General features: G+C 52.4%; 1 protein-coding gene across 6 annotated transcripts in view; it reads left to right on the top strand.

Annotated features, from left to right (window-relative positions):
• CLEC16A (C-type lectin domain containing 16A) overlaps nt 1–22052 on the top strand; it is a 199328-nt gene that overhangs the window by 112768 nt on the left and 64508 nt on the right. The gene's annotated exons all lie outside the window — the stretch shown is intronic.

Raw genomic sequence — 22052 nt, 5'->3', positions numbered from 1 at the left:
AAGGTGGAAACCTTGTGCCATTCAGGTCCACCCGTTCAGATTCCTTGGGAAGGTGACATGTAGGAAAATGACATCTCTCGAGGCATCTGACACAGCCGGTCTTCCCTGCAGGGCTGACATAGACCTGTCCCTGAGTGCCAGCAGATGGAAGGCCACGTTATGTGAGAACGGACATCTTTACCTGGGAGACTCTCACCCGGCCACTGTGAGAGGTGCTCAGGAAAGAAGCAAGAGGGGTCACAGGGAGGCACAGGGTCGCACCTGCTCCTCAGGCTCAGTCCTTCAGTGAGATGATAGCCAGAGCGACCTGTGGCATCTAAGCCGTTACGGTCCTCACCCCACTCCCTTCCTGAGCGCGTACAGTTTGCGTAAGTTAGCCGTGCATGCAGCGTGCCTCTGTCTCAGTCGAAGGCAGATCGCTTCACCTCTCAAGCCTGGGGCATCTCGTTGGAGAGAAGAAGGGCCTGGGTGAGAGGCTGGGCCTCTTGGACCGCTCCCCGCAACCTAGCCCTACAGCCCCCCAGCTACACATGTGCTCAGGCAGCCTCTGAAGCACCCTGTGCTTGACCTCGTTTATAACTGATATGGGCTGGGGGAGAGGGACCCTCGCAGAGCTGAACCCCCAGCCTGCCCCTGACTGTCCGGTTGTCCTGAACCAGCTCCAGTCCTGCAAACAGCCTGCTCCGCTTCAGACAGAGCTGTAAAAATGCCCCAGAGAAGACAGGCAGACCAGGACGCTTAGAAGTCATTTGCCTATAATTAAGAGCTAAAAGTTCTCATCCGTCTTTCCCTCCTTCCTCCCTTGGTCTGGTGGGGGCCGCCATTTTTATACCAAAGTGCAATAGACCTTTCATCTCCCTGCCAAATCTTCATGCAGAAAAGCCTCATGCAACTTCCTGGTTTTCAGCTTGGCACATCCAAGTTATATTTTGCATTCATCTGTTGTCATTACCCATACCCAGGCCTTCGAGTTGTATGATGTACTTTGCATTTTTCTAAATGCAGTTGGGGTTTTCCAGAGCTGTGCGAAGCCAGGAAATATGCATGTCATTGAAATGACTCCAGTTAACCTTTAGCCTTTGGTTGCTCATAAAACTCACTTCTCTCCTAGTGATGGGTTGCATTCTCCAGAGCAGCAAAATTGATGATCAACAGCTCTCTTAGTTGCGTGCTGGGCCCCCGTCCCTCTGCTGCCTCCACCTCGATGAGCCCTGGCCCCAGACTCTTATAGAGGAAGCTGGAGGTGGAAATGGGAGTCCCGGGTCGTGTCTGCTGAAGGTTCTAGGCTAGAATTGTGCAGCCTTGTTGACACTCCTTGCGGTCTTCCTTGGCCCCGACTTCAGCAGCCTCTCTTCCTGTTTGGCACCCTCTGTTGGATCACACAGTCAAGGTGGTAGATACCATCTATTGATCCATTTCCTCGAGCCAGGCCGCGTTGTAAGCATTTTACACGAGTTATCTCATTTAACCCTCACAACCTAGCCAAGTAGGTCCTGTTATTATATCCCAGCTTTCCAGACGAGGAAGCCAAAGCACAAAGAGGTAAAATAACCTGCCCAAGGTCACACTGTGAGGACACAAAGGCAGGATCCAAACACAGAACACGTACACTTGACTCTGGGGCTGGGACACCTCTCTCCATTCAGTTACCCACTTAACGTGTCCAGCCGTCCATCCATCATTTACCGAGTGGTGGGCACCGTACTGGGTGCCAGAAATGCAAAGCAGAATAAGACAGCTGCTGGCGCCCTGGCAGGAGTCACGTCAGCAGGTGGATGGAGGTGCCCTGACGGACACCGCAGAGTGCGGCAGGGAGAGCAGAGAGGCCTTGGGCCTTTGCCGGTGATGGCGGGCGAACAGGGACAGGAATTGCAGCTGAGAGCCCCAGCTGTTGGGCCGAGTGTTGTTCTGAGTGGCGTTTGGCTGGCAGACAAGCTCGGCGGGACGGGGCAGCATCCTAAGGGAAGTCACGAAGGGGCGTGTGGCGGCTCTGGTCAGTTCCCTGTGTCCTGAACATCGGGTGGCGTGTTGCTTTTCTGTTGCCGCTGTAACAGATTCCTACAGACTTAGTGACTTAAAACAACAGACATTTATCATCTTACAGTTTTATAGGTCAGAAGTCTGACATGGGTCTCAGTGGGCTCAATTCAAGATGTCGGCAGTCCGGCTGTTCTTTCTGGAAGTTCCAAGGAAAAATCCATAGGCTACATTTCTGCACGCCTTTCCAGTTTCTAAAAGGCTGCCTGCATTCTTTGGCTCATGGCCCCTTCCATCTTGAAAGCCAGCAGGAGTGGGTCAAACCATTCTCATATCATTTCATTCTGACCTCCTCTTCTGCTGCCGCTTTCCACTTTCAAGACCCCTTCTGATTAGATCGAGCCCACCCAGATAATCCAGGATCATCTCCCCATCGCAAGATCTTTAATTTAATCCCATTTGTGAATCCCTTTTGTAACTTTTTCACAGCTTCCAGGAATTAGAGCGTGGACGCCTTTGGGGGCCATTGTCCTACCTGCCGTGGGTGGAGTGTGGAATCTGGCAGCAGGTGGGGACAGAGAGCTGAGCAGAGGCTCTGAGTGACACCCTGCAGTTGAAAAGTCCCCACAGACCAGTGGCAGGTGCACATGCTAGGGACAGTGACCCCTTGGATGCTCTTGGGTTATGTGACCAGGCCCCACCCCCAGCCACACCCTGGGCAGATCTTTCTGACCTTTCAGCCCCACGTGGGGCTGGGCCTTGCCCTGCAGGGCCCCACTTTGGTGGTACAGGTTTAGCTGCTTCTCCCTGTGCCTCCCTGCTTCCTGCCACTGTCTGTAGGATGCCCCTGGTATCTGCCCACTGACATTCCCCAAGTTGCCTCCCCCAGTTTCGGACACCTAGCCACTTCCTGCCCTTCTTGCCGGTATTCTCCATCCTCCCCCTGGGTTCCTGCCCTAGACTTTCCTAGGATTGGTGCTCTCCCAGGCAGCTCCGGCTTCTCCCCAGAACTCCTTTTGCCCTAAAAGCCTCAAATGTCACCCTCCCTGGCCATCTGACCACCTCCCACACACAGACACACAAGGCAGCACTCCCTTGGGTCCTCAGACCACAGGGCCCTTCTTGTTTCTGCTCATGCACCATTAGCCTAGGACACTGGCGCCGAGAATGGGGGTTCTCTCCAGCCGATTTTAACCCGGAGGCATTTTAATCAAAAGCCCCAGTTTGATTTTGAGAGGGACCTTTCTCCAGGAAGGTATTAGAGAGTTCCAGTCATTAAATGGTCTGTTGCAATGTTTAGTCCTTGACTAAAGTGGTTGAATTTAGAAATAAAATAAATGTGTTTTAGTTGTGTGTGTGTATGTGCATGTGTGTGTGTGTGTGTTTCCAGAAATGAGATCATTGTCGACCATGATGGAAAAACATTCTGATTCAGGCCTAAATATATGTGTGAGAATTGAGGTTCTACAAAGTCCTGCATGTGCCATCCATGATTTTGATGGCTCTTGTTAAAAAACAAACCCACGATAACCTTAGACACTGTGTGTTACTCTGTGTGTGCACGCAGACGTGCGTTTATGTATATGTGAACGTACATGCACGCACGCACGCATGTGTGTGTGTGTGCGCGCATGCGCGTGCAACAGGAAGGCACAGCAACCTGCTTCATGGAAAGCCAGATCCACTCCCTGATGGTTACTCACCCCTGTGGGCCAGGGACCGTGGGCTCAGACCGGTGCCGCTTCCCCATCCAGGCCCGCCCCTCCCTAAGACTCAGGTCCAGGCTTTCACTTCTCTTCCTGCTATGAAGAAAGTGTTTCTCTTGAAAAGTGACAGCCCCGCCCTCACTCGCTAAATGATAGAGTGACACCAAAGACAGGAACTCATTTGGGTAAAAACTTGAAGGTTAAAAGTGAGAGTTGACAAGGCTCAAAGTCCTGATGAGTTTACTCGTGAACTGGCAACGAGTATTATGTCTCGGAGGCCAAGGGGTGTTTCCTGAGGCCCCACTGTGTGCCAGGGCCAGGCCGAGCACTGGGAATAGAGGTGACACCCCCACCTCCACCTCTTGTGTCTCTTTCTCCACCCTTCTCTTGTCTCCTGAAAAGTGGCACTTTCTTCCTAAGGCCAGACTCATTCACAGCTGGGTCCAGGGTAGCTGGTTCCTTCCGCCTGGGATGTACAGTTCTAAAACTTCCATATTTGGTGAATCTATATCCTGGTTTTGTTGTTTGGTTGAGTGTGGGTGTGAGATTATATTTAGCTCTGAAAATGGTGGGAGGTGGAGAGCCAGCTGCACATCCACGGCTTCTCTGCCTAGTGAGGAAAGCAGCGGGATTTCCCCGGCCGGGTCCGAGGCTGCGGATTCTCCTCGAGCTCGTCTGGGTTTGCCCTCCCAGCTCTAACCTCCATTAGTAGCAGTAGCCCCTGGAGAACCTGGTCAAAGGCTCTGAGAAGTCCCGCAGACCCAAAGCCATCGAGCAGGTGGCGGTAGCAGGAGTTGCCCCTCATCGGCAGCTCATTGTCACTTGGCACTGCCTGAGGGTTTACGTGTAGACGCTCCCTCAGCTGGCGCCTGATCCCAGGTCCATCCACTCCGGCACCTGCCCTCTCGAAACGTGCCCCGCCGCCTCCCGCCCATTCCCTTCTGGCGTGGCCCAGTCGTTTTCGACCCTGAAGCCTCATTCTTCCTCAGCACATGTAATAATATCTCTAGATTCCCCAACACTGGTTTCGGTTGGAGGTGGGGCTAGAAGCCCAGGATAAGCACAGTGCCCTGAGCCACAGCACTCGTCCCAACCTGGGGCGCCTTCCCTCCGACCTCCCCCTGTCTGTGGAGCCGCTGTCAGCTGCCGGGGCTGGGCAGGCTGTCCAAGGGGAACCTGTCACGGAGTCCGTTGGACTGAGGGAGAAGGGATGGCTCTTACTTGCTGTTCCATGGGTTCACTCTGCCGAGACGGAAGCCAGTGGTGGCCTTGTTCACGTGGGCAGGGAGGGGGGTGCCGGGGCGCATGGCTTCCAGTCTCTGTCGGCAGCTACTCCCAAGTTCAGCTCTCCCTGGCTGGCTCCCCCGTTCACCGAGCCCTGCTCGGCCACCAGGGCCCGCGCAATCTGACCCTCGGCCCCTCTGCAGCCACGCTGTCCACACTGGGACGCAGCCACACCACCCCTTCGGTCCCCTGACCTGCCTCGCTTTCCTCCCCTCTGCTGTTGGCTCTCGGACAGGCCAGTCTCTCTGCCAGGGGCGCTCTTTCCTGCCACCACAAGCCTTTGCGTGGCTCACCCCCTGACATCCTTCACATCTCTCCACACGGCTCACTTCCCAGCAAAACCTCTTCTAGTCACCAGCTCACTCTCTTGTCATGGCTTTGGCCACCATTTGTAATTATCGATTTTCGTGCAGTTATTTGATTCACGGCATCAAGCTGCTTGGGGGCAGAAACCCCGACTCTTTTTCTTGTACTTGATTCCTGGGGCTGACAGCATAGTAGGTACTTGGTGAAGATTTGCCGGATATGAATGAATAGACATGAGAAAGAGGCTTAGGAACCGAGCCCATTGGCCTCGTTTTCAGAAATCAGACCGTGATTCCAGGGCCCACGGGCATACTTGTAAACCTCGCTGTTCCGACAAACTCTTGACATTCGTTCTCACTTGGGGTTGGTCTCTCGTTTCACTGGGAAGTTGGAATAAGATCAAGACTGGATCCGAGGGTCCAGCGTTCGTTTTCTGAACTTGCCCGGCTATGTGAGTCATTACCGTGGCTGGAGGAAAGTAATCTGAAACCCAGAAGGTCAGTCAATACGTCAAAATACGCAGTAAATCACTCAGCCCTCTGCAGGGGCTCCTTCCAGTTCCTTGAAACGTCTGCCCTTGTGCGGCTTCCCTGGAAGATGCTGCTCAGGAAGCGGCAGCCCAGGCACAGCCGGTGATTACCTCAAGGAAAATTAATACCGTGCCATCAATTCTGCAGGCAGAAAGGGCCCGCGGCCAGATGGCTGTGCATCGGCTGGAATAACGCACGGCCCTGGCCCTGCGTGTAAATCAGGAGGTCTTCCGAGGAGAGCCGTCGGCCGCCTTTGCCGGGGGTTGGGGGAAGGGAACCAGCACCAGAGCCCTTCTTCCCCTGTCGTGGGCCCAAGGCTTGAAAGGCACCTCCCCAGGCCCTGTTCTCTGCCCAGTGCTGGACTCGTTCATGGGTGGGGCTGTGAAGCCCACATCCTCATTCCCAGTAGCATCGTTGGAAGGGGCTTTCAGCTTGGCTGTCAGAGCGAAAACGTGACAGACCCATTTTCACGCCGCAAGCCTTAATTGGATGGTCAGAGGGCACATCTGTGGCTTATAAAAAACAAACGATGCGACAGTTTTCCTCAAGGAGAGAGAAGACTCGTCTCGGATTCTCACATCGAGTCCCCAGGGGTGGAGATGCAGGAGGCAGCAGGCTGGTGATCGCGGATGGAGCTGAGCCCCGTCCCGACGCTGTCGTTTGCCTCAGTTACTGTCTTCATCTTTACAAGCCTCTGCTCCTCCATCTGTAAAATGAGGTAAATGAGGCCAAACAATGTAACACATGAGGCTAGAAGGAGGATTTGGTGGGAAAAAAAAACAACACACATTTAAAACGATTTAACACAACGCCCTTGTGTTATAAGCACTCACTGTTGTTATTGCCCCATCGTGGTCTTGGGCGGCCAGACCCAAGAACAACCTCACGTTTTAGTCTTAAGTGGCTTTATCTCAGTGTCTGTGGAAACCAGGTTCCAAGTGTCACGTGCTATATTCTTCAGGCCAGGCAGGCCATGCCGTGGGGACAGATTAACCTCCATGACTTAAGATTTATATCTTGTTCACTCTGTTTGTCCTGCAAAGGTCAGCGGGGGGTCTCGCACCCCCACGTCACCAAGACGAGCCTGACAGGGTGCTGCCGTCCTGTAGCTGCCCTGTCTGGCACTCACCCACCTCCTCAGTGTCAAGGATGGAGCAGAGCGAAAAATCTGGAAGGCCATTCCCCGGATTTTAATTCCTTCTACACAGAAGGGACGCAGTTTTTTCTCACTGCCCGCGTGGACTCGCCAAGCTGTCAGCGGCGGGAGACGGGGGAGGGCATGGCTCTTTGGCGAGCCGTGACTGCCTCGTGAATACACAGCCTCGCCTCTCCCCTGGGAACCTCTTGATTCAGCCATTGGCATTTGGGTGTTTGGGGGAGCAGCTGTACCCACGAAGCCAGGGAGAAATCTGAGGAACTAAGAATGCGGGAGGAGCAAAGGCTGAAACTGAAAGGAAAAGGGAAGACAGCGAATTAAGGCCTTGACTGATTTCAAGACAATAGGCAAATTCTGGGCCGGGCCAAGATGGGGTAGGCCAGGGGGGTGCTTTGCAAAGAGTCCAGCCCCTCCTTAGACTGTCACCGTTGCTGGCTGACCATCAGTACCAGAGGAGCTCCAGCACTGCCCCGAGGTTACCCCAAAACACCAGGAAGGGGAGAAACTAGGAGAGTGGAGGCACATCCCGGCCATCCTGGCCGGCTTCCCTTTGGGGGTTCGGAGCTGGTTCGGACCGAGCGAGCTAGTAACACCATAGTAGGGCTGAAGCCTACGTGGCAGAGAGGCTGAAGAGCGTACTAGGTATGACTGTGAGCTTTGGGGGCTGGCTGGCCTGGGTCCCAGTCCCCTCTCTGCCGCTTGGTGGCTGTGTGCCATGGGAAGCAACCTCACCTCTCAGGTCTTGTCTCTTTCTCAGCGAAGCAGAGAGAATAATAAACAATGGCTACCCAACGGGATGTCGTAAGGGTAAGATTAGATGTGTGTAAGGCACAGAGCCACTGTCTGTTGAAAGCACACTGTTACTATTATTGCCTTTGTCATCGTTTGTGATGGAGATTTGGTCCAAGCAGCTCTGGCTGCTTTGTCTTGTGGGGTGGACGCACAAGCACCAAAACCAAGGCTAAGGCTCAGGTGGGGGTCCCGGGATCGTGCCCTGGCCTGGCAGGCGGGGGCCAGGGGTGTAATGGTCAGGGGCACGGGCGCTGCCCGCTCCACTGGCTCAGGTCCCCACTGCTGTCTCTGTGCCCGGGCAGGTCGTGAAACCTCATCTGTAAATTCGGAATCATAATCGATTCCGCGTTCTGGAGGGTTATTGTGAGGATTCGGTGAGACGATCCATGTTGTTTCCACCGTGCTTTGTCACACTAATGACCTGGGATGGTAACTCAGGGTAATCAATTTCCTTGTTAAAGACGTAGCCAAGATGTAGTGTTTTAGATGGTGGCGGGAGCCACATCCCGAAAGGGACAGGCAAGACTGTCTGAGCGTCTGGACGTGGCCCCAGTTCTTCCTTTCTGGAGCCCGGTGTCGTCTCTAAGGTGGCGGCGTGCTAGCTCCTGAAGTCATGTCCTCGTCCGCTCAGCAGGGGACCGGTGCTCCCACACAGCAGGCTGGGGGGTGCCGCCTCGGAGATACGAGCCGTGTCAGAGAACCATCTGTGTTATCGTTTATTTAGTGTTTTTCTTTGAATCTGTTCATAAGTTCTCCCGCTCAGGGCCAGGTGAGGTAGGGTAAGCTGGTCCTAACCTATACCCGTGAATCTTGGGATCCGTAGCTCAGTATATATTTTTCTCACTACATGTAAAGATAAATGTAGAATGACTAAAAATTACCATCCACACATGTGCCATCTAAAGCCATCTCACGTCCCCTGTGGTCTGCACATAGGTGTCTTTGTTAGTCACCCCCAGGCCGTCCACCTGCCCGCAAAGCCCCAGCTGGTCCCCAGAGCATCCAGGGAGAAGCCTTTCCTCCCTAGCAGTTGGATGGTTATCTTCATTCTGCAGTGGCGGGCTGTGGGGACAGTTTGTAGAACCACGTTTAATATTTGGTATTGACATTTTTAATTTACAAAATTAACCTAAACTCCTACTTTTTTATGGCCACCTGTAGATGTTTAATGTGGACAGATTTTGCCTGGTCAAGCACCCATTAGAAGGCTGGGTTTGAATAATACTGGTAGGATTCAATCAGGCAAAAAAGTTCTATTTCCGTCTCATCAGTGCTTCTTCCGGGGAGGCAGGGAATCTGTACAAACAAATTATGTATCACAGTCACCAGGGATGGGTATTTAAAATGCTGATTTCTTGCCTCATTGCGGGCCATGATGGGCAGGGGGCTGCTCCCACATGAGGTGGCTGGGAGGGAAGGCCCAGCAGGTTTGGGGCAGGAAGGATGCTGTCAGAGCTCCTGCCCTAGGCACAGTTGTCCTGGAAGCCCCTTTCATGTCAGACCCTTCATGAGCACGAGCTGCTTGTGCACTCTGGGGCAACTCCCAGGGCGCTTTGAGCCCTGCAGTCCTGTGGCTTCCAGGCTCCTCTCATATTAGAGCCTGGTAGATCTTTCTGTCACCTGGGTTTTCTTTGTCCTCAAAGGGGCCCCGATGCCGAGACCCCATCGTCCCTCCGTATTGGTAACAGTGGGCCCTACTCTGTGATAGGCGCCCAGTGGCGCACTTGTATATATTACGTGAAAGGAATCTAGAGGGATCTTTCTGCACCCCTGAAGCAGGTAGCATCTTCGTTTTATGCCGTTGAGGACTGAAGCTCCCAGAGGTCACGTGACCAGCCCAAGGGTACACAGCTAGGATGCATGGAACAGCCGCAGAGCCCTGGCTCCCTGGCCCCCAAGGTCCCTTGCTTTCCTCTCCACAGCCAGGCTTCTGCCCTTGGCCTCCTCACCAGGCAGTCAGGCCACCCTTAACAGAAGGTGACATGTTTTCTGTGCAGGGACTGTTCCTGGTGCTCGTGGACCATTCCCTGGGCATCACTTTGAGCTGGGAGCGAGTAGAGCCCTGATGGGGAGGAGGGTGGGCCCGGCAAAGCCTCTGGGTGCTGCTTTCTAACATCCAGAGAGAGCTGCTGGACAAGGCCCACAGTGACCCCGGCCACGCAGGCCAAGGAAGCTCAGTGCCCTCCGGGCGTTTCGCCCTCTGACGCACAGCCTCAGGCTTGGGAAGGGTGCCCTTGACTCATGCCATAGGCTGACACCTTCTCCAGAGAAGACTGATGGGCTGCTGAAGACCACGCTCTGCAAACCTGTTCTTTCCAAACAGCCTGGAAATGATGCAAAGCCGAAACCCTGGCATTGGTTGGAAGACTGGCCCCAACTGAGCCCCGTTCTGCCCCTCACCCGCTCATACAGTGGGCATCGTCCTGGGCCCTGTCAGGTTGGACTCCTGCCACCAAGTCAGGAATTTAATTTTTCCTTTTTCCTGTTTAAAAGTCACCACATAACAGAGAAACATATTCATGCTATAAAAAGCTCTGACAATAGCGTGTGAAAAGTGAAAGCACCCCTTCCACCCCTCCCCACGCCCGCCGGCCTCGCCAGCAGGATCGTCCAGACCCCGTCTCCACACGTGCACACTTCTGAGTTCACACTCATAGACACGGACCTCATCTTGTTCACCACGCCAACCCAGCCCTGACACAGGTCCTGGCACTTAGTAGGCATGTGATAAATATTTATTCACCGCATGGCTTTCTATGTTGTTTTTATGCAAGTGGACCGTGTACAGCTTGGTCCACAACTTGGTTTTTGCAATTAAAAATGGGGCTTCCCTGTGTCAGGACACATGGATGGAGCTTATCTGCACGGCATTGCATTGGACGGAGGTGCCCTTGTGCGGCCACCCCCATTGACGGGCACTGGACAGCTTCCAGTTGGTCACTCTTCCAAAGTACCCGGGAGAGCTGGGCCTTCAGGGAGGAAGGTCTAGCCCTGAAGTCCCTGGGTTAGACTCAGGTACCTTGATGTGTAAGACAGCTGTTACCAAGATGCCCTTCACAAAAGCAGCCCAGCCCGTCGGGCCTCCTGCCGATGATGTAGGAGGGGTACCCATTTCCTCGCCCTCCACCCGCACCGACCAATCTTTTTAATTTGTGCCAGTGAGACCGGCACAAGCGTATCCATCTACTAAATTTTATCAACCTGGTCAAGTAGTCAAAGGGGGCTGCAGGAATTCCGCCTCCCAGACTCTAGGTAGCCAGGGGCAGGGGTCAGCTCAGGGAATGGTGTCAGAGGGAATGGCAGGGCAGCTTGCTAAGAAGCATCAAGGTCCGCCTGCAGCGCGGGTTCAGCACCCCAAGGCGCCATCCAAACCAGTCACCCTTATGCCCTGCTCATCAAAGACGTGCCGGAAAAGGCCTCTGCAGCTGGAATTCCTGCTTCCTTCATGCGTGTGTAGAGGACAGGCAGCTGCGTTCTCTCAAACCTCCACCATCCTTCACACTCAGGATATCTGTTTAGACATTCCTAACCCTCCGCTTGGCAGTTATTTATTTTAAAATAGGACCAGAAATATGCTTGCTCGGTTATTTGGTTCTCTGCCAAATCTCCATCACGTGAAATAGCATGTCCCGCATGAAAAAATAGTGTTCCTCAGAACCACCAAAGGGGACCTGCCCAGTGAGACTAAAGCTTCATCAGTTGATTCTTGGAGGCTGGTCAGAAAAGGGACCGCGGGGCACCCTGAGTGGAATTCGTACATGACGAATGTCCTCAGGAGGCAGAGCGGGCTGTCAGAGGGTGTCTGAAATAGCGCCGTGGAGCCTCTGCATCTCTGCAAAGGACCGTTTTGTTAGCACATCCTTCCAGGAACACCCCGCCCACACCCTTCCCCTCCACCGTGGAATCGCAGCCCCGTGTCTTGGGAGGCGCCCCTGGATTTCACTTTTAAAGCTCCCAGCCTTCTTTCTCAGGAAAGGCCTGACGTAAGCAGTTTTCCCTTCTATGTTTTATCCACCCCAACTCGCACCACGGACTGCTTCTATTAAAAGCAACAGGAGATTGATAACTGGTATAGAGAAAGATATCGCTTATCCCAAAGGGTGAAAGGGAAGTTGCGTGTGGCTTTCACTAAAAGCTCACTGGCCTTTTTAGCGTCCGCCACTCGATGGAGAAGGCCTGCTTGTGGGATACTTACTCTAGGGTCTGAGAGAGCAGGGCCAAGAGGCAAGAGCACGGCTTTAGAGGCTGGGACTCCGGCCCGGCCATGCGGGGCTGGCAGAGCCGTGTGCCCCGAGCAGCACTTGCACCCCGAGGGCTCAGGGCCTCCCGCCCACCTCTGCACACTGTCACAAGGTACAGGGCACCGCACAGGGTGGGGCCCCAGCATGGCTGCGAGAGGGAGAGGATAGGATAAGCAGGGCACATTGGACCGTCAGCCCTCAAGCCAGCTCTGCTGCTCACCAGCTGGGTGGCTTCGGCCTGAGGTTTCCTGCATCTGGAAAGTGAGGAGCATTGTTGGGAAGGCCTCGAGCACGGGGCCTGAAACACAGCAGCCTCGGAGAGGCGCGAACCAGTTTTATGAGTGAGGCTGCAGAGTGGCCAGCGCCTGAGCACCCACTCTTCTTTGCAGGAGAGGCATGCGCATGTCACCGTCCCCGGCTTGGGTGCCCTGGGGACGCTTCTGAGCAATGTCAGCCAGCCGCCTTGGTCGGCTTGGTCAGAAGGCTTTCCCACCAGCTAGCCCACTCACCGTAGGGGCTGCTGGGGTTCAGTGTGCAGGAGACCTCCATACTCACTTGGAAGTAAGCTCTTAAAACACACTTATTCCATTCACTAGTTTGTAGACATGTCTGGCATTTCCTTAAAAGGTAATTTGCAAATACCTATTTGAAAACAATTGATTTCAGTTTTTACCCCCAAAACTTTTGGTTTTCTTTTTTTTTCTTTTTTTCTTTTCTTTTATTCTGGGCACAGTAGTAAGAGAAGGGGGCCTAGAGTCAGAATCCATCAGGGTTTGAGGACAGGTTAGTCGTCTATTCACTGGCAAGTTCCTCAAGCTCTGTGGGCCTCAGTTTCCTTATCTGTAAAGCAGGGTGGTCGTGAGATTCAAATTACTTAATTTACCAGAAAGAGCCTGGTCCAGGGCCTGGCTCATAAGGTAATGCTCTGTGTATGTCAGCCGTCATTATCGTTCTCAGTGTCATGATCGTCCCCATTCTAGTAGGAGACAGAACAGGAGGCAGGTGCTCCTCACCCCCACCCCCGCTCTCCCAGAGTGTTGCGGTCCCCACGGAGCAGGAAGGAGCCAGGACAAGGGCCCATCCCAGGAGTCCTCACCCCACCCCAGGGAGCCTTCAGGACATTGCATGGAGTGCGCCTGCATCTCACGTGAGTCCAGCTAGAGCTGCTCAGCAGAGCAAAGGGGGGCGGGGGCGAGTTCCAGCTCACAGTCACTGATAGAGGGGCCCAGCCCTGCCATTTCTGGCAGAGAACCCGGAAAGGAAGCCACTTTTCCTCAGCCAATCTCATTTCCCACGGCCATACTCATCCCAACAAGCATGAGTCCAGGACTCAGTAGTGTATATTTTGAGTGCACCGTGGCCTTCTAAAGGCCAGCCGGCATATCCCGTGGTGCTCGGCCAAAGAAACAGCAGGCCCCAGTGCCGAGGGCCGTGAGCATGCCTCCCCGACACTCCAGGGGGTCGCCTGAGCTCGCTGCTCTTTCTCCTCTACTCCCCTTGGCGGAAGGAGGGCATGACGGGTTGGCTTTCTCTGTGCCGTGCTGCCTGGCACCTGGCACAGAGTAGTCACCAAGTGAATATCTCTTGGAGCAGGATGAACTCATTTTTGAACAAGTAGACATGAGCCAGGCACCCAGGGGTGGGCAGAAGCACACCAGGCGGAGGGCACAGCTCAGGCGGGGAAGAGCAGGGCTTCCCCGGGACTCAGTGGAGCACAGGGCGGGAATGCAGAGGGCATGGAGGGCGTGGCAATGTCGAGGGGGGCGGCCCTCAGCAGGAAGGAAAAGCTGTGCCCCCAGCAGAGGGGCGATTCACTGGGATGTGTGCTCCAGGAAGGTCACTTGCATGGTTACAGTCACGGGTGATGGTGAGATAGTCTTGGACCTGGAGCAAGATGATGACGACCCAGACCGAGTCAGACTACAGGACGGGGCAGCGAGTCTGCTGGGTGGAGGCTGGAGGAAGGGTCCGCCGGCCTCATGACCCGTTGGCGAGGGAGCAGGTAGGGCTGAGGGCCTTGGGACAGTAGGGAGGCAGGTCTCCTCAGCCTGTTGGGGGCCGTAGTGGTTTAATTCTGTCTTCTTTTATAACAGTGACATTAGGAAGCAGGACTGACCCCGTCCTCAGTGATCCCCCAGTCCCTGCCTTTTCTGTGGCGTACTTGCTGGCTCTGCAAGGCCCTTCTCAGCCCGTGTCCTAATGAACTACCTTGTAACAGGTCCCGCTGCTGCGTCACCTTTGAGTAACAGAAGATGCAAGCCCCGGGGGCTCAAAGGGAAACTGAAAGGTGATGTGAGTCAGGGGTTCCAGAGGCTTGACCCAGAAGCTCTGCCCCAGTCCCAGCCAGGCCTCGCCTGAGAAGTTTCCAGCTCTCCTGTGTGATTACAGTAAACAGCCTGAAGGGCCCCTCCCCAATCCCCGGAGGCCAGGCTTCACCTACAGGTGCAAGGTTGTGGGAGGAGGTAGACGGGGCTCTGTGGCTTAACGGGCCCTCTAGGCACCAGCTGCTCAGAGCTAGGTAGCTGCCGCTCACAGGAGGCCTTGCGCTCTGAAGTCTGAGGCACTGTCAGCACTGCCCCCACTCTCCCAATCCAAGTCTCGGTCGCCACAGCCAACCGAGTACACCAGGCCTTTCCTTTCTTGAGAACTGGCCTCACGCATCTCTTTTGCATCTGAGTTCTTTAGAAAGAATCCCGCCCTTTCTTCCGCTGGGTTCCTGCCTGCCTGGGCCCCTGCTGCCCAAACATGCCTTCTCTCATTTCCCTACTGCCTGTGCCGTATTCTTCACAGCATAACTCAAATGTGAAAAATTAGCTTTGCATGGTCGCCATAAATTTTACATGAATCACATTTAAATCAATAAAGTCTGTAGAGGGATTCCAGTTATCCTTATTATGAAGACGTGGGGGCCAGTTTAAAGGGGCCGTGGGCCTTTAAGCACACCACCCCTGACAGAGCAGTGGAAAAAGTTGTCCACCAGTGGATCAGCCATGAAATAGCAAGTAACCTTTCACAGGTCTGGGCTCCCTCAGTACCCGGATGCCTTTGAAGTCTCTGCATTTTTCTTGGGAGGTGTGATCAAGCAGAACCAGAATGAAAGTCAGATTTTCCATGACTTGTTTCTTCTTTGAACAGTTGCTAATCTTTTGCTTTTTTTTTTAAGTCGGTAATCTTTTAAATGACATTCGGTTTCAAAAGTGTGAGCTTGGGATCTTTGATGTAAATAGCAGGAAAAAGTGGGTGGTAATGTTATGGACCGTGGAAAGCCTGCCTTTTCTAGGCCATGCTTTAAGAGCGAAAACCAGAGAGAAGAAAGACAGGAAGGGCAACAAGCAGAAGAGAGTGGAGAATGAGCAAGAAAAAAACCCCCGTGAGGGAGCGAGGCTCTGTGCAGGCCCTAATCCCCGCCTGGCTGCTGCGTGTTCTACCCCGCCTGCCCGTCTTCACCTTGATCAGACCTGGTGTTGTCTCCACAGCCAGCTCTGTCGGGGGGTAACAAGTGAGCTCTATGCCAGGCAGGACCATCTAGCTTCCTGAGCAGAGGCTGGGCGGTTGGCTCTCTTGACCGTGGATGGTTACGGAAGTTGGGGACCGGAAGCTTGGCAGTGCCGTAAAATCGACGCCAAATGGGACCTCCACTTTGGAAATTAATGTTTTTTATTAACTTCTAATTGCACAAATACCGTACAAATACATCGTCCTTGTAAGAAAACAAAACTAGGTAATTCCGGCCCCTCCCTTGTCCGCTCCCTCCCACCTCCCCGGGGATAACAGTCCTGTGTGTCCTTCCAGATCTGTCTCCCAAGAATGGGGACCTACCTGTAGGAGAGATACGGGGCCACCGAAATTTTATAAATTTATTTTTTCATTTAAAGAGTGTTATCCGTTCACTGTGGAAAATTTAGAGAAGAGACAAGCATTTAAAAAAAATCACTTGTCACTGTACCGTAACCCAAAGATAACCACGCGAATTTATTTGACGTAAAACGAGGTCACTCTGTGCGTGCCATTAGATAGCCTTCGTTTTCACGCCAGGCCCTAGGGACATGCCTTTCCAGGTCAGTTTTCGGTGGTACACCTATGAATGTTTTTGTCCGTATGAATTGCAATGTCCTCTGTTGACAGACGGTGCTAATTTTGTACTTACATAAATGATACCGAGTTTCCTTTTAAAATAAATTTAAAGGGAGAGACGTAAATTTAAGAAAAATATCAAATAAATGTAGCATCAGATCAGATGTTACAACTATAAAACATCTTTAGGGTGGTAAAGATATCCCTGAGGTTTAGGAAACACTATTTTAAGAGCATTTCGAAAAAACCGACTATGTGATAACACTCCATCATGAGGGTCTATCAAGATTTAGTTTCTCTGTTCAAGCGTTCGTGCATGTTCCCTTCCCTTCCCCACCTCTTCTCTGTCTGTCTGTCTGTCTGTCTCTCTCGCTCTCTCTCTCCCTCCCCCCTCTACTTTGAACTTCCCTGTAGCTGAATCTCTGAAGCGATAACTACGATTCCAGAAGTGGACTTGCAGGTTCAAGGGCAAAGCCAGTTGATAGGTTTTCTTTACTTTCTGCCAAGCCGCCCTCCTGGAAGCCTGTAACAGTGTGAGAAGCAGGGTGGGTAACAGGGGCTGTTTCCTCGATTTAAATTTACAGCCGTGAGTGCCTCATGCATGACCAATTCCCTCATCTAAGAGATTTAATCACTTCCCTCACCCTTGACAGATATCATGCTCTCCCTGTGTTCTGGGGGCCTCTGTAAGTGCCTTTTAATATTTCCATTGTGTGTGTTAATCTTTAATTAGAATTTGATGTATCAGAAATATTTTTAAAAGGCTTTCCTCAATTAATTTCATCTCCTGCCCTATTATTTTTCATCTTTCTTTACTTGAATCATTAATGGCAAAAAGTGCTGACATATAGGACTGAGATCAGGGCTGTTCTAATTACTCCCGAGGACGCCTAGGCAATCCATCAGACCCGGATGGCATTAGAGCGTTGTGTGTTTACCAGTGTTTTTTTCAACACCCCCTTCTTGTCCATGAGAACCTCACCAGCTTTTTGGCCCGTTAGACATCTGTTTCCTGAATGGCCTGAAACATCTCGCCCCAGGGTCTCAGAGTCCGATGAGAAGGATGTTGCGCTTGTTTTGTTCTGAATTAATTGTGGGCTTCCAGTTCTTTACATTATAATAGAGGGATCATAAGCCTCTTCATCAAGGCTGGGTTCACTGTTGCTCACAGTGTGGCCTTGGCCAAGACTGCATCCTCAGGTAATGGTGGAAGGCAGTGGTCTGTCTGCAAACTTCGCTGCAGAGTCAGGTCACCTGGAGAGCTCTTAAGACTCCCCGTGCTCAGGTCACAGCCCATGCCAGTGAAATCGGAGTGTGCAGGGGTGGGAGCTGACCTCATTATTCCTAAAGAGCCCTGAGTGATGCCACATGCAGCGAAAATTGGGAGCCACTGCTGCAGGTTCCTGAAGCCTCTGAGGCACACTCTAGCATGGTGACCAATAGAAGAGTGCTCAGTGGCCCCCTCCCCTCCCCAAATAAAAGAGTTGGTTTGGGGAGGAGAAGGAGGAATGTCAGAAGTCACGCCCTGCACAGCCCCTGCTTTGGAAGGGCCAGGTGAACCCGCATCCTGGGAAGGATGCCTGTGTGTGCCTGGGCCCCAGGAGAAGTCAGGAGGACTGAGGTGTGGTCAGCCTCTTTTTCTAAACCGCCACCACTTATCTCTACATCTTGACCTGTGTAATGTCACTGCGGAGTCCCCGCCACCTGGGAGAATCATCAGGGTCCTCGATAAGGGGAGCAGGGCCTGGCTGTGGCTTCTTCACAAATAGCTGTGAGCACAGGGCCTCAGCGCGACTTTATAATTGAATCTGGGCTGCAGCAGGTCTCCACAGCTAGTGCCCACAGCCTCTCCCAGCCGCGCCCCTCAGCCCTGAGGCCTGGGACCTGCGCCTCCCAGAAGCCCAGCCACCCGGGCTGCCAGTGGCCCTCACAGTGAGAAAGCCGGCGTCCTTCCCGAGCCGTTGTGTCTGAGTGGCAGCCTTCGCCTGCACATCCTCCTCCAGGTGCTAGATGCGCGTAACTTTCTAGCTCATTCTTCCCCAAGCCTTTCTTGCTCCTACACTGTGCCCAGCTCCTTATGGAGGCCAGGACATGGCGAAGGTGGGCATGAGAGCAGTGGACACGCCAGACCCTGCCCCGCCTCAGGGGTCAGGCCGGAGAGCAGAGCAGGTATCCCCACCCAGACGTGAGACAAGGGTGCGCTATCTGTCGGCCTTATTATTGTCCCTCGTGCTCCAGAGAGCTGTGTGGGATCTGCGCCTTTGTGGGACCTGCAGGGCCATGGCAGTGTTGGGCCCAAGAAAGGGCCAAATATTCCACAGTTGCATGTGGATTACTTTGAGGTTACTTGTCAAGCAGCCTGGGCCAAAAGGATACCTCGACCCTCCCTCGTCTCCTCGAGTACAGGAAATACATCTCCCCCATGAAAGGTGTCCTCCCCACACCTGGAAGACCCCTCATCTCTAGTGTTTAACAACTCAGAGCAAAAAGTCCATGTTGTCAGACCGTACTGCCTCTTTTGTAACTTACTAGTTTAAATTCCTCATCAAAGAATTCCCAAATCTTCGTAGATTCATTGCTCTCTAATGAGTACTAACTTTCTTCATCCTGTTAGTTTCTCAGAAATTTACTGTGTCTTTGTCTAAAAAGTAGAAAAACAGTGCCTGGTTCGATCATTTCTTTGAGCCCTATTTTATTGTGGTTCTTCCGTGCGCATGTATTAAATGTGGTGTTCTCCCGTTGATCTAGTCTTGTGCCCATTTCATTGTTTTATTATCGGTTCAGCCGTGAGAACTCTGGCAAAGTAAGGGCGGTGGGATTCTCCCACCTTTGCACCAACAGCAGCCAAGGGGACACACAGGCGTTAAGGCTCCCACATTGAGCCAAGAGCGCGTGTGGCCAGAGCACCCCAGGTCAGGGAGCTCCCAAGTCCCAAGTCACCAGGGTTTCCTGAGAGAGTCATCGGCCTGTGCGCTTCCAGCCAGAAATGGAGTCGGGCCGTTGCCCACGGTCCCCCACAGCGGTCAGCGTCTCCTCTTTCTCTGGTTTCCTCTCGCCACAAGCCACATGTGGCTCTCTCAGTTTCCATTAATGAAAATAGCGGTAAGATAGAATCAAACTAAAGATTCTGTTCCTCAGCCCAACTAGCCTCGTTTCAGAAGCTCGGTCGCCGTGCGTGGCTAGCACAGCAGAGGATGAAAATTCCCATTGTGTTTCGCGTTCGTCGAGACAGCAGCATGCGGCCGGTGGCTCCAGGACTCGCCAGCACAGCACGTGGGCCGACGACGCCCTCAACACTGCGAGTCCTGCTGGGCAGCACCGTCCGGCGGGTGGGGGTAAAGTTAGGAAACGGGAAAAGCACAAGTTTTGGGGTCCTTCAGGAAGAATCCCAGCTCCATGTTTTTAACCCTGCTGGACCTCAGGTGGCCTCACCTGTGGCCCGGAGGCAGGTGAAGCAGCGGTGATGACAAGGATGTTTACTGGACACCGACTCTCCTTATTCATCCATAGCATCTGGGAGCTAAGTACTGTGCTCACCCCCCGCGTACAGATGGAAAAGTGGAGGCCCAGAGCCTGCATTGTGGGCGAGCACCCAGCTCATGGCAGAAAGCAAAAACAACAGGGCTCGTGATTGTTGTCCAACCAGAGTTGCATCCGGGGGCCTGGCCATCTTCCTCCCTCTGCCTGAGCCTTACTCTTATTTATTAGTGGACCACCTGACATAAAGGTTCCTTTAGCTCTCACATAAAGAAAGCAGTGCCCGCCTTTTCTTATCTTTTCTTTTCTCTTCTTTCTCTGTGCCCGGGACATGCCTGGGACACATGACCCTGGCATCCTGGCCCTGCAAACGTGCGCTGTGCATACGGTCGAGAAGGCGCGGGCTCCTCAGTGGAGGCCGCGCGGAGGCAGGGAGGCAGGTGCGCGGGGCGCTCAGCTCCTCAGGGTCTGGGCTTCGCCGCCACGGGTCATTTCCTCCTACCCTTCTACCAACGTCTCTGTCTCTCTTTAATCTTTTCCTTTCTTTCCCTGTGGGTGGATTTTCTCTGACAAGAAATCAGCAAGCAGCCGAAGGCAGCGATGTTCATGCAGCCCGGCCAAAGTGAAGTCACCCCCAGCTCTCGCTCTGAACACAGCTGGGTTCTAGCAGAGGCAGTCAGACAGCATCCTGTCTTAGCGCTGGAGGTCAGAATGTCACGATGTCTTAAGACAGGCAGTGAAGCCTCATTCTCCCGGCTGGTTCGGATTCATCTAACTTAGTATGGTGTGTGACCCACAAGATCTATCTATGGGACTGGGGTTGGGTTTCAAGTGTATGGAGGAACTTAGACCTGACTCACAATGGGTATTTCCTGCCTGGGGCCCTGGGAATTGACCTTACTGAAAGTCACAGCAAGGCACAACCTCAGGCAAGTTAATGACCCTGTCGGGGTCTTGATTTTCTCATCTGGAACCTGCAGCCAGCAGTACCTTCTTCACTGTATTGATTTGAGCGCTTAGCACAGAGCCAGGAGCTTACTGAAATACTCAATAAACTGTAACTGTTATTATTTGAATTTAGCATAGATTTGCAGATGGAACTTTTGAAAAGGTCTTTTTGCAGGATTTGCAAATGGAACTTTCTAAACCAGTCTCTTTATTGGCAGGATTTGCAAATGAACTTTTTTGAAAAGCATTTCCTTATAAGCAGGTAAAGCATTGCCTTCCCATTGTGTTAGCATAATTTACGCAAATAGATTTATTTAAGTTCTTTGTTTATAGTCTGTCTGCATCTACCAGACTGTGATCCCTATGAGTGTGGGAACCTTCTTTTTCACTCCTGCATCCTTAGTACCTGGGACTGTGCTTGGCACATAGCAGAGACACAGTAAACATTTATTAAATTGATAAATAAGGAATAATTGGAAACTGTTGTTCATTCGTTTCATATGCTTAGTAACCCCTTTTTCATGTGTAGCATAAGTTCCAGTGTGGGTCTTAATTATAAACTTCCAATTAAAGACCTGAATTTAGTTTTAGTAAATAACCACAGGCAGAAACTTTAGTTTATGACAACCCTCCCTTGGATGCCCAGTTCCTGGGCATCTCTTTCTACAACTTGGCATGGCTTGAATAAACAGCTGGTACTGACGGGTCCCCAGCCTCTGCACCTTACCCCCCACCAGCTCTCGCTGCCTTGTCGCATGCTTTGGCCCCACCAAAGGACAGACTTGCCCAAATTCACGTGTTCTCCCATGTCTCCGGCCCACGACTCTTGCTTTTCCCTTGCCGTCTTCACCATCTCCTTCCGAAGGCTCTGTGAGGACCCACCGCCTCGAATGACTAAAGTAAAATGAACGAATCCGTGGAGTTCCCTTTCTTATCCTTTTCTCATGAATCTAACAGAAGATCTCATGTTCAAGTTCATTTTTAAAAGAAAAAAAAAACTCAAAGGGAAAAATAGTTGAGATTCTCGATTTTTATCTTGTTTGCAACATGGTTTAGTAATTTAAAGAAGGCCTCCTGATTGGTTGTGGAGGATCGTGAAGAGTTAGGCTGATAAAATTTAGTTTCATATTAACCATACCACTTTAAATCATATGCTTTGGAAGTTTTGTTCTAGTGCCAAACGTTTATTGACACTCAATTTGAGCGCAAAAGATCAGGAACATAAAGCAGGCGATTCGGTGTGTGCAGTATACAGCTTTTGTTTAAGCCCAAAGGTATGGCTTGTCTCCACCAGAGGTCTCCCATATTTTACTGTTAATGTTTGAAGTATACTGAATTCCCACAATCTAATTAAAAATCAGACTGCTATGCCGGTAAGCATTCACTCTGTGAACTAATTTCTGCCAACCAGCCATAAATGTGTCCCCTGCTATGAAATTTAGACGTTCTTTCCCATCAGAAAAGAGGCATGTGGTTTAGTCCCAACCTCTTCGTTTGAGGGAGAAGGAAACTGAGGCCCATTCAGAAAGGTCAGTCGCCTAGACTAAGGCCACGCGGCCTT

This window comes from Rousettus aegyptiacus, unplaced genomic scaffold (genome assembly GCF_014176215.1).
Source record: "Rousettus aegyptiacus isolate mRouAeg1 unplaced genomic scaffold, mRouAeg1.p scaffold_m13_p_8, whole genome shotgun sequence".
Classification (NCBI taxonomy): Eukaryota; Metazoa; Chordata; class Mammalia; order Chiroptera; family Pteropodidae; genus Rousettus; species Rousettus aegyptiacus.
This window is presented reverse-complemented; position numbering and strand designations above follow the sequence as displayed.